Genomic DNA, 12,255 nt, shown 5'->3' on the forward strand with positions numbered 1-12,255 from the left:
CGCTTGGACAGTCTCATTCAGCATTTTTCAGCTGGTCATGAGTGACTTCTCCAACCAGAGGTGGTGTTTCACATCTTCTGGCTTAGGTGGGGTGCCTCAAACAGACCTGTTTGGCACTCATGAGAATGCCACTGCCCATCATTCTGCAGCCTCCAGTATCTGATGCAGGAAGCATTGGGGGCGTGTTTCAATTGGACTGGAGCTCCCAGCTCCTTTACGGGTTTCCCCCATACCCTTGATTCCTCGGGGTCTGAGAAACATTCACAAAGACCGGGCCCAAGTCATACTAGTAGCCCTGGATTGGCTACAAAGGGTGTAGTACACTAACTTTCTTCACCTCGCACTGTGTCCTACGCTCCATCTCCCTCACAGGGAAGACCTCCTCTCCCAGGGGCAGATGCTACACCACCACTTCCATACCCTGCACCTACATGCTTGGAGTTCGAATGGGGCAGTGCAAGAACTTTTTTCCTCCCCTATGACGTGGTGGATGTTATTTTATTGACCAGGCAGCACTCCATCAAGCTGTGTATGCTGGCAGATGGGCTAAGTTTGTAAGGTGGTGTGAGGAAAATTCTATTGAAGCCTGTTTATCTGACATTTTACGTTTTGCACTTTCCCTGGTGCAGCAAAGTTGTGCAGTTGCAAAAGTTAATAATTCGGTGTTTGTAAAGCACGGCTGAACACCCTGAGGGGGCATCCAGGTGCTGAAGGTTGATGCTGCATGCTGGAGCCCTCTCATCGAAGAGCCAAGTTTTGAGCTCCCTCCTGAAGTCGAGAAGGGTGTGAGCCATTCACAGGTGGCGATCGATCCAGGCCTTGGTGGCGAGGTAGGAGAAGGCGCGGCCTCTGCAGCGACTGCGGGAAAAAAAGCGGGACATGTGGGAAGGCAAGAGAGTTTGAACAGAGTTCTCTGGTGAGTTTAAACTCAATGTTGTGGAGGGTTTTGTACGCAAGGGTAAGACCCTTTAATTTGCATCTCTTATGCATGGTCAGCTAGTCGAGACTTCTGAGGTGGGGGGGATGCTGGTCTGCCTGGAGAGGTCCGGGATGAGTCTGAATGCTGTACTGAAGATTGTTTGAAGGTGGTGGAGGAGCTGGACGGAGAGTCCAGCATATAGGGCTTTTCCGTAGTCAAGTCCACTGGTGATGAGGATTTGGGTTACCATTTTTCTGGCATTGATGGGGATCCATCTGAAAATCTTGTGTAGCATGTGGAAGCAAGAGGAGGTTACTGCGTTTATCTGTCGCTTAAAGGTGAGTTTGCTGTCAATGATGATGACAAGATTATGGGCGTGGTTAATCGGGGGTTGTCTGAGCATGGTGGGCCACCACGTGTCATCCTAGGGGGGGTGTTGTTTCTGAAAATGATCACTTCTGTCTTGTCCATGTTCAGTTTCAAGCAGCAGGATTTCATCCATTCTGTGACATTGGTCATGGCATTGCTGAAGTTGGCTCTAGGTTTGGCGTGGTCCTTGGAGGGAGAAGGTATGAGCTTAGTGTCATCAGTATATGAAATGATGTTGAGAATGTACGATCTCGGCCAGCGGGGTCATGTAGGTTTTGAAGAGGGGGGAGCGATGTGAGGGCCCCTGGGGGATGCCGCATATGAAGTTCTCTGAGGTTAAAGGTGGAAGGCAGATTCTCTGGATGCGTCCTGTGAGAAAAGCGTGGATCCATTTGAGGGCGTTGCTTCAGATCCCAATGTGGTGGAGTCTGGAGATGAGGGTTCAATGGGAGATGGTGTCAAATGCTGCGAGGTCGCGGCGAATCAGGACTACCTTCTCTCCGTGGTCGAGGAGGGCTCTGATGTTGTCCATTGCAATGATCAGGGCAGTCTCAGTGCTGGGTTTGCGCAGAAGCCGGATTGGGAGGTGTCCAGTAGATTGTGTTCTTTCAGGTGTTTGGAGAGCTGTCAGTTGATGGCTCTTTCCAGAACTTTGGCTGGGAAGGGGAGCAGTTTGACCTCTGTTTGCTTCCATGCTTCAGGGATGGTGGCAGTCATGTTAGAGGCGTTGATGATGGGTGCTGATCTCCCTCTGACCCAGATTGAAGATGTAATTGGGGCAGGGGTTGTTGGGTGAACCGGAGTGGGTCGAACTCATGAAGGCTGCTGTTTCCTGAAAAGATAGCGGATTCCAGTCACTGATCAGGTGGCTGCAGGTGTCATCTCAAGGGGTCGGAAGGTGGTCAATGCTGGTGGGTTGGGGGTGAAAGTTTCTGTAGATGGATGTAATTTTATCATGGAAGTAGTCTGCTAGTGTGTTGCAGAGGGTCTGGGAGGGATGGATTGTGTTTTCTGTGGCTGCTGGGCAGGAGAACTCTGACGATTTTGAAGAGTTCCTTGGAGCGGTTGGTGCTTTCCTCAATGCGGCTAAGTGGGACATCCTTTTTTGCTTCTCTGAGGCGGAGGTGATATTTGTTGAGTGTTTCTTTGAAGGTGTGCAGCCTCCTAGGTCTCTGCTCATGCGCCATCATCTTTCTAGCTATTTACAGTCTCTCTTGAGTGTGCAGAGTTTTGAAGAGAACCAACCGGTGGGCTTGTTGGATCTTCTGGTGCTGGAGTTCTTTGTGGGGTGACTTCATAGGATCTACTCAGAGAGACTGTGGGCGTCTTGTTCGAGGCTGCCGGAGGGGTTGGGTTTGTTGGGGTTGAGGGTGGTGGTCCATTGAGTCTCTGTGAGTTTCCCCCACCTGCCGTGAGGGGGGCAGGGGGTGTGGTGGAAGGCTTTGGTCCGCTGGTTATGGTGAAGTGTACAATGTGATGGTCGGTCTGTGTTAGCTCTGTTGTATGGGAGAATTGTATGCTGTCGCTGGCTGTAAAAATGTGATCTAGGGTGTGTCCTGCATTGTGTGTGGGGCTGGTGTTTGAGTCTGATGTTGCTTAAGTTATCCAGGAGGTTGATGGAGTTGTGGTCGTTAGGGTAGTAGAAGTGGAAATTGAGGTCCCCTAAAAAGATGTAGTGTCTGTAGTTGATGGCCAGGGGGGTCATGAATTCAGTGATAGTCTTGCAGAAGGCATGGTGGGATCCGGGGGACCGGTACACAAGGGTTCCTCTGATGGTGGTCCTGGCATTGATTCAGATTAGGAAGTTAAAGTGTTCCATGAAGGGAGATGTTTCTTCCTCTACGGTGGTGCATTGGAGGTTGTCCTTATGCATGATGACGATGCCTCCTGTATGCTTGTTGTGGCAGTCTCTGTGAATCAGCTTGTAGCCTTGCGGGTAGTGCAGGTGATGTTGGGGGCTGATGCGGATGTGAGCCAGGTCTCGGTGATGAACATCAGATCCGGGTTGAGGGTGGTCATGTTGATCCATGGTTCTGTGGAGTGTTTCCAGAGGGATCTTGCGTTCAGCAGCAGACAGTGGAGCTGTTTCTCAGGATTGGAAGGCGGTGGTGTGGGGGTCGTTGGTGGTCTCGGTGTTACAGATGAAGTGGCATCGGAGGCAGGCAAACGGTCCGACCGTGGTTCAGGGGGACGTGTTGCAGCAGTTGTTGTCTCGATTCCTGGGGGCCAGGTCCAGGAGTTCGGAGGCTGAGTATCGGCAGATAGTGGGAGAACCAGGGCTACTGGCGCTGGGTGTAGTCCAGGTGTGGACAGGCACAGACCGGCTTGCCTTTGGCAAGCCTGCTTCTCGTGCCCACAGAACCGCCACACTGAGGCCTCAAATAAGTACGTCGTGGGGTGGGAGAGGCACAGTCACGACTTTCTATGCAGATAAGTTGGTATTGAGAACCAGGGTTGCTTACCTAGCAAAGGTGGTTACTCTGATCCACTTGGGATAGTCTATCACTCTTTCTAAATTCTATCCTCCTCCCCATCCATCTAAGGAGGAGGAAAGGCTTCATCACTTGGACCCTAAATGGACTGTGAGCTTCTATATTGACAGGACACGTGGTCTCCGGCTCCAGCACAAGAGGATTTTGTTCAGGTGGATCATCCTCTGCATAAAGATCTGCTACGCCTTGGTAAACGAACATCCTCCTGAAGGTAAAGGAACTAATTCCACTAGAGCTAAGTCTTCCACTACCACTTTTGCTAGGAGTGTACCAGTGGCTGACATTTGTAAGGAGGCAACTTGGACCTCCCTCCAAAACTTTTCGAAGCACTTGCTTAGACTCTAACATGAGGAGGGACAATCACTTTGCCTGTTCTGTTTTGCAAGATATTTTGGTATAAGCAGACAGGCACCCACCTCTGAGTGCGGACTGCTTGGGGATTCTATTCAGAATGTGAGGAATCCACAGGAAGATGGCTCCATCAGAAGAACAAGTTACTTACCTTCTGTAATGCTTTTTCTGGTGGATACAGTATCTACCTGTGGATTCCTCACTGACAAATCCGCTTCCCCATTGCTTGTCTGTATATACCAAAAAGAAATGTCTTTGTATACGGTGTATGCATTTTATAATTTTATATTTCACATACTTAATGTCTATATATCTAAAGTTTTTTATCAAAGTTTATAACAAGATGTGGTATTTGTGATGTTGGTTTCACCTGTTCACATTGAAGGCACAAAAAAAGTGGATGGAAACTGACCTCAGCACACCGAGGAGGACTTCCTATGGCTCCAGGGTTGTGTGCGGAGCAGTGTCATAATGACATCCTCCTCAATGTGGAGAGCTATAAATAAAAGTATCTGTGGAATGCTGGTTGATTGGGGATATTCAAAAGGTGAGGAATCCACAGGTAGATACTGCATCCACCAGAAAAAGCATTACCGAAGGTAAGTAACTTGTTTATTTGACTTCTTAGTTTACGTTCGCCCCCTATGTGCAGGTGTGTTTAGTTTAAGCTTGCCCCCTATGTGCACTTGTGTTCAATAAACCCCATACATAATTGCGAAGGCTAAGACAGAGAAAAAGGAGGTCGTTCCATCTCCCCAAGGCTGAGTTTTAAGCCAAGCTCAAAGCAAGCTTTTTCCACCTAAAGCCTTAGTACTGCAGAGCGAATTCATTTTCAATGCCAAGAGAGATTTAGTGCCCATACAATTGCTGCTATGACTCAGACCTTCTGAAAGGTACGGCTCTCAGCGCATTTATCAGACTCGCTCTTGCAGAGCTGCACTTTTCCTGCCATTTCGGATCTAAAAACATGCCAGCGGGCGACTTTTAATTTGTGCGCGCTGAACGTCGAAAGTTCATTTCAACGTGATAAAAGTAGATTTTAGGATTAAACGCAGCAGACATTTCTGCTCAGGATAACACGCGTGACTCACAAAAAGCAGGGCGGCTTCAAGAGTCAAGGCAGGAGGGGTATTTACATCTTTCAGAGCTCAACAGGCAGGGTGCGGGGGAGGAATCTGTATTCCGTCTGCGCCATAAAACCAGCGAGGTCGAGGACAGATGTGTTCAGCTTCTTTAAGCACGGCTGTGGCCTCGTTCCACATGCATGCCCCCAATAAAAATGTCCCTTCTTTCCATTAAGCCGGATTGTTTTGCCAGTATAACATATGGGCGACGCTATTTGTGTTGCAAGACATTCTGATTATTTGTTCAGGGAAATGAAATGGCGGAGAAGTTGCAATGTGCGACCGTACGTTGTTATCTGATTTTTAGGTCATCCCTAAACCCAGCTACGTGTCGCAGGTTCAGATTTTAACAAAAAAATCTTAAGAAAAAATGCCTACATAGAAACATGGGCCCATATTTATACTTTTTTATCGCCGCATTTGCGCCGCTTTTTGACACAAAACCGGTGCAAACTTACAAAATACAATTGTATTTTGTAAGTTTGCGCCGCTTTTGCGTCAAAAAATGACGCAAATAAGGCGCTAAAAAAGTATAAATATGGGCCATGGTTTTTTTTACCAGCCCTCATTGACAACTGATTTGTTCAAGTGTCATTCTCAGATTGTTTAACCCCACCAGAACATATAGCATGAGGTATGGGTCAGCCCATATCATCTATTGGCTCTCTTGCCCTGTGAGTGTCAGTATTTGTTTCATCACACGTGCACAACAGCCTAAAAGGAGTGTGCTTCAGTACCAGGAATAGTGTAAGTGGGATTCTAGTCCACTCATTTATAGTTATATTTTTTACCTGTTTTCCATTTTTTTGTTTGCATATTGCAGATGTTGGCAAGAAAAATGCATGCTAGCTAAGGTTACACGTGTTGGCTTTACCAACGCCTTGTTCTCTCCTCTGCACACATACTACCTCACAACGTCAGGCAAACACACAAACACACACAACAAAGAGACATATATACCAAAGAAAGTGTGATTGGAATTAATAAACGAATGCAAGCAAAACAAGTGATATTAAGGGTAAAAAAATGTAAACATTCATTTGCTGTAATATATATATTCCGGAAGAACACCTTGCTTAGATGCAGGCTTGTGGTGGTTTGCAATATAAGTAACTCGGTCTCAATGTTCCAACACAGAGACAAAACTACGCACAAGATGGAAATCGACAGCAATGATCTATTTTCCTTCTAGCTCACAGGATGCTGTTATTTTCAATTGGCCATGTGTCACAGATAGCGGATATTACTTCTTCGTTTTTACCTGAACTAAAGTTGTTCCTGTGGACATGTCCCGCGTCTTTTATTCAAAATAAGACCGTGAGTATGATGGATTTTGCACCACAAGTTATACAGTGGTATCTATTGCATCATTGAGTATTTATATCACCAGTGATTTACATTTAGTACTAATCCATTATACATTTAATATTACTTTTTTCCCGAGGGAACTAACACTTTGGTTTATGAGATGGCATGTCTTGCGCGGATCATAAGATTTATTTTACCAGTCAACAATATTTTTTGTTTTCTTTCATTCTTACAACTTTCCACAAGAACGCCATTTTACAAGATTGTTTACAAATTATTTAATGAAATAAAAGAAATGTAGCTTATCGACCCGACTGCGGCAAGAATTCTGTGCTTATTTTAAAATGTACATTTAAGTAGGAAATAGCCGTTTTTGGTTTCTGCTTGCATGATACTGAACAAGGGAGCGACGAAGATGGAACAAATACAACACCAACGGTAGAAATAATCATTTTAGTTTTCCTACCTGACTAATTAAAGCAAACGACATAATACTGAGAGTTCTTTCAGTAAATGAATCATTTAAAATCAGCACAGTTTGCCAGCAATACATGCCACTGTCTGGTTACATTAATTGTATGTGAAAATGAACACCCCACTGTTAACAATGTAAAAACCAATAAAGGTAGTTAAAAAATTAGCCCACTTTGTTCTGCATAGCTCTAGTCTTACGCCCTGACTATGAGGTGCACATAGCTCTAGACTTGAGTCGTGACTGCGTGCAGAGGACCCAAAATTACCAGGTTTGGATTTACCAAATCTGGCCGATAATTGCACTCCCGCACCATATTTTTACATGCCCTCCATCCTTGGAATGGGGAATAATGTGCCTACCCAGAATTACCAGGTCCTTTCCACGTGTGCGTTCCCTTTTTTGGGACAATTGTGTTCCCATTGAACTGCTGGGGTTGAGGGGATAGTTGTAGTGGATGATGCAACAGGCCTAGGAATGGGCAAGGGTGCCTGGGTATAAGGGAGGCTGTGGTAAGACCGAAACTCCTCTGTACCATACGATGGGGTCAGCCAGAAGCCAGGCAGCTCTTTGGTTTGTAGCTCCTTCTTGATTCGCGTTAGATTTTGTAGGTCAGTCTTTCTGACTGGTAAAATCCGACTTGGTGTTCAACAACCCAGTAAATCTGCCGTTTTGTGACCTTGCATGGGTGTAGATTTTCTCATTTTGGAAATTCTAAAATGTTTCCCAGGTTATGTCCTCAAATCTGTGACCATCATCAGTTCCAAGTGACTCATTGGATGCTTCTGTAAATACGTACTTGTGACTATGTGAAGATATTTTTGCGAGCCCAGTCACATATGTGCAATGGCTTTTTTGCCTCCACAGTAATTTATTTTCCCTGTGGAGAAACCCCTTTCACTACACCTTCACTAGTTTTGGTGGGTACCTTCCAGCTTCCATGCTGGAAATATACCTATTTGACAGGATAAAATATCTTACCATTTTTATTCTGAGTATAAATTGGAGAAAGGTTTCAAAATGACAACAAAGGGGGTCATTCTGACCCTGGCGGCCTGCGGCCGCCAGGGCCACCGACCACGGGAGCACCGCCAACAGGCTGGCGGTGCTCCCACGAGCATTCTGACCGCGGCGGTTCAGCCGCGGTCAGAAGCGGAAAGTCGGCGGTCTCCCGCCGACTTTCCGCTGCTCGGGGGAATCCTCCATGGCGGCGGAGCTCGCTCCGCCGCCATGGGGATTCTGACACCCCCTACCGCCATCCTGTTCATGGCGGGAAACCCGCCATGAACAGGATGGCGGTAGGGGATGCCGCGGGGCCCCTGGGGGCCCCTGCAGTGCCCATGCCAATGGCATGGGCACTGCAGGGGCCCCCGTAAGAGGGCCCCGCAAAGTATTTCAGTGTCTGCTTTGCAGACACTGAAATACACGACGGGTGCAACTGCACCCGTCGCACCCCTGCAACTACGCCGGCTCAATTCTGAGCCGGCGTCCTCGTTGCAGGGGCATTTCCTCTGGGCCAGCGGGCGCTCTTTTGGAGAGCGCCCGCCAGCCCAGAGGAAATGTCTGAATGGCCGCCGCGGTCTTCTGACCGCGGTGCGGTCATTTGGCGGCAGTACCTTGGCGGACGGCCTCCGCCGTCCGCCAAGGTCATAATCAGGGCCAAAGTCTTGAGGTTGCAATTGTTCCCAAACCTTCCAGCGAAATGCCACCCTGAAAGACCTACTTCCCTTGCCTTGGTGAAATTCACTTACATGCTATCTAAGGGTGCAAGGTCAACTTTTGTGAATGGTTTGCACCTGTACTTTGACTTAATTGTGCATGTAAATTGGACTTACATTTACAAATGGATTTATGAATTGGGATTTCAACCTATGTAGAAGCTGAGGTCTGTTGACCAGTCCTCCGTTAATTGTGCTCTGCCTAAAAAAAGACAAATGTTAAGTTGTCCTACAAGCCACTTTGTTAAATCAAATGTGTAATGTTGCGGGTTGAGCAAAAACGCTCTCAAGATTAAAAAAAGACCATGCAGACTCTTCTTGGCAATCCAAAGACAGTATTTACTAACTGTCACGGCATGGAGAAAAACACTGCAGACTGCACCTCAGCCCTGCTCAACCTGCCTCTATGTTTTTATTCAGATGCCTGTTCACAGACAGGCCTTTTTATACACATCACTACAATACTTTATTACACGTGATCAATAATAGATAAGTTGCAAGTTTACAGATTAAAAATGGAAAAGCACTCGAACACATGTGACTCCATAACCCTGAATTCCTAGGCTAAGTCATTACTCGCTCTTTATTATACGTTCCACAAAGTTTTATGACCCAGCATTATTTGACCTATGAATGCCTTCATGTTCTTTTGTAAATGTAATTTATTTGAAGTGTGTGCTGACCGCATTGTGTGTCCAGGACTTCTGAGTGTTCAGAATTTGGTTTCTTCCCTGCACCTATTGTAAGTCGGGCACCTGTGTGCATTGGGCAAATTCAGTTATGTACTTATTGTCTAATCAGTCTCCAATCTCTTTGTAGGCATAGAGAGTGTGCTGGGGACTCGTGTGCTGATGTCGTAAATACTCGCAGGTTGGTAAGACATGAGTTGGTCTTTAAACAGATGCCCCTTTTGTGTTTCTTATTCGATTTCACCCTTGAATGAACGTTTCACCTTGCTTGTGTAAGTGTGTGGGTTAGTCCTAAACTGTTTTTTGATTTTGAACAGAGGTGTAGTTTCTACTTGTGCTTGATGTTGCGTGATGTTAAAATTTCATATTTATGGTACTGCTCTTATTTTTTACATTTCCTACAACATTCCCTCCTCTAGTTGATATTTCGATACCTTATCTAGATCTTGGTCTGCCTTTGGTACCAGGTGAGACATGTTGCCTTTGTAATCCACTACTTGGTGTCATAATTAAAAACATCCACTTCACCTTAGCGCCTATTCTCCTAACACATGCTAGCATTGCCTGCATTACACAGTATATTAGTAGTAAAATCACAGTCATTGGTAACAGAGCCCTTAACAGTCTCGACATCCAGGATGGCAGTGATGAAAATCAACCATTGGTCCAACTATCTGGGGCACCTCCTTCATCTATCATTTTAGTTTGTAAATTATGCAGTGTCTGTATTGCTTCTGACAAAGTTCCATTCTCTGCATCATTTGCTGGAATAAATGTGCAGCACACAGTACCTTATCCTCTTACAAGCACTCCCTTACATAGCCTTCATAAGGTCCAGTACATAACTATGTTGCAGTTTCATTATCCTTAGGGGACGCAGTTCTTCCTTTATGGTATTGATGCCCTCATTTGTGGTGTTAGTGACCTCAAGGAGTTCAAACCTTGTGATCTGGAGCCAACGAGCTGTTGCCTTAGCTTAGACAAATGACAAGATGCTCCCAAAAAAAAGTTCAGTGACATTGAACAAGTGGTGCTCTTGAGGGATTTCATTCCAGGTGCCTGTGCCATAGTATTCTGCAGTTCTTTTTCTTTGGCTGTAATGTAGCAAGGTCGTTGGATGGCTCGTGGGGTTCTTATGCAAAGCAGATATGTTTATTCCAGGTATGACTAAAATCGGAGCGTGCAAAGTTACTTTGGAACAAATTCCTCCCCAGTTATGTGGTAACTGGGCATACAGTAGTTCTCCGCACTTCCAGAAGAAATCCATAAGGTTGAAGTTGCCCCCTACATGTCGGTGTGGAAGACTGTGACCTTGCAATCAATATTGCGACCTACGTCAACTGTCCCATTTCCCTTGAAACATAAGGGGACATAAGTTAGTTTCATGACAGTCTGAGGACCTGCAATGCTATCTACCCAGTTATAGCGTGGAATATTTTAGTCCCAGATGAGTGTAAATCTCCTTATTGCATCCTGGCTAACATCATTGCCGTTCCACAAAGACATGGCCCTACAGGAAAATTTAATGTTGGGATTCCACTGGTTATGAGCAAAGACTGATCCTCTTACTCTAAACCCTGGCCTATGGCCACAATCTGGGGATAAGGGGTTTGCAAGATAGCTGTAACATTCAGTTGATGGGCATGTTGCTCTTAGGAAACGTAGATTCAGGACCATCTGGGTCTCATCTACAGTGGTGGGGCTTCCAGTCTTTCTCATGTGTGTTATGTCATCTCTGATATTTTGTCTATCTGTGAAGATGTATAGTACCTCTGGTAAGGTATTGTATTTTGTGGCATTGACTAGGATGTGTACTACTTCAACATATGTCAACTGTATTTAGGCCTTTATTCTACACAAGTACAAGTGTCCTAGACAGTGAGCTATGTCTGGTGATACTTCCTCCATGGAATGTAGTCTATCTGAACCAGCAGCATAAGGCTTTAAGGAGCGCACAAAGCATGCCAAATTCATGGTCTCTGCACCTATTTCTGACATGTGCTGATACCACATGTTGTCTGACAATTTAACATGGGAGTTATGGGTCACATTGTTACCAGAGAGCACTCTCCAGGCATAAAAGATATTAGAATTTGGGGGTACTTTGCTAGCAAAGAGACAAAAGAATAGAGTTAAGAGACAAAATAGAAATACAAAAACAAAAATACATATCATTTGTAATGTCCATTAAAAAATTAGTCCAAAAATATTAGTTGGAGAGGGGCCCTTTTAAGGTGACAATCTTTGTCTACCCTCTTGCCCCCTGTGAACTATCCATTATTTTTGGCGAGCAGCTGGGTCGAGACGCACATGGATGCGATGAATCCAGGTTTTCCTGCCATCGACTTTGAGAGCTGTGAGGGTAACCATGGTGACTGTGTAGAAGCCCCTGAAATGTTTTTCTTTCCATTTGCTTACAAAATTGCGTATGAACACTTGGGGGGTCATTCTGACCCCGGCGGTCTCAGACCGCCGGGGCCAGGGTCGGCGGGAGCACCGCCGACAGACCGGCGGTGCCCCGCAGGGCATTCTGACCGCGGCGCTTTGGCCGCGGTCAGTGCAGGAAAACCGGCGGTCTCCCGCCGGTTTTCCGCTGCCCGTCAGAATCCTCCAAGGCGGCGCAGCATGCTGCGCCGCCTTGGGGATTCTGACACCCCCTACCGCCATCCTGTTCCTGGCGGTTCGCCCGCCAGGAACAGGATGGCGGTAGGGGGTGTCGCGGGGCCCCTGGGGGCCCCTGCAGTGCCCATGCCAATGGCATGGGCACTGCAGGGGCCCCCGTAAGAGGGCCCCGCTTGTATTTCACTGTCTGC

This window comes from Pleurodeles waltl, chromosome 8 (genome assembly GCF_031143425.1).
Source record: "Pleurodeles waltl isolate 20211129_DDA chromosome 8, aPleWal1.hap1.20221129, whole genome shotgun sequence".
In the NCBI taxonomy this organism is placed as follows: domain Eukaryota; kingdom Metazoa; phylum Chordata; class Amphibia; order Caudata; family Salamandridae; genus Pleurodeles; species Pleurodeles waltl.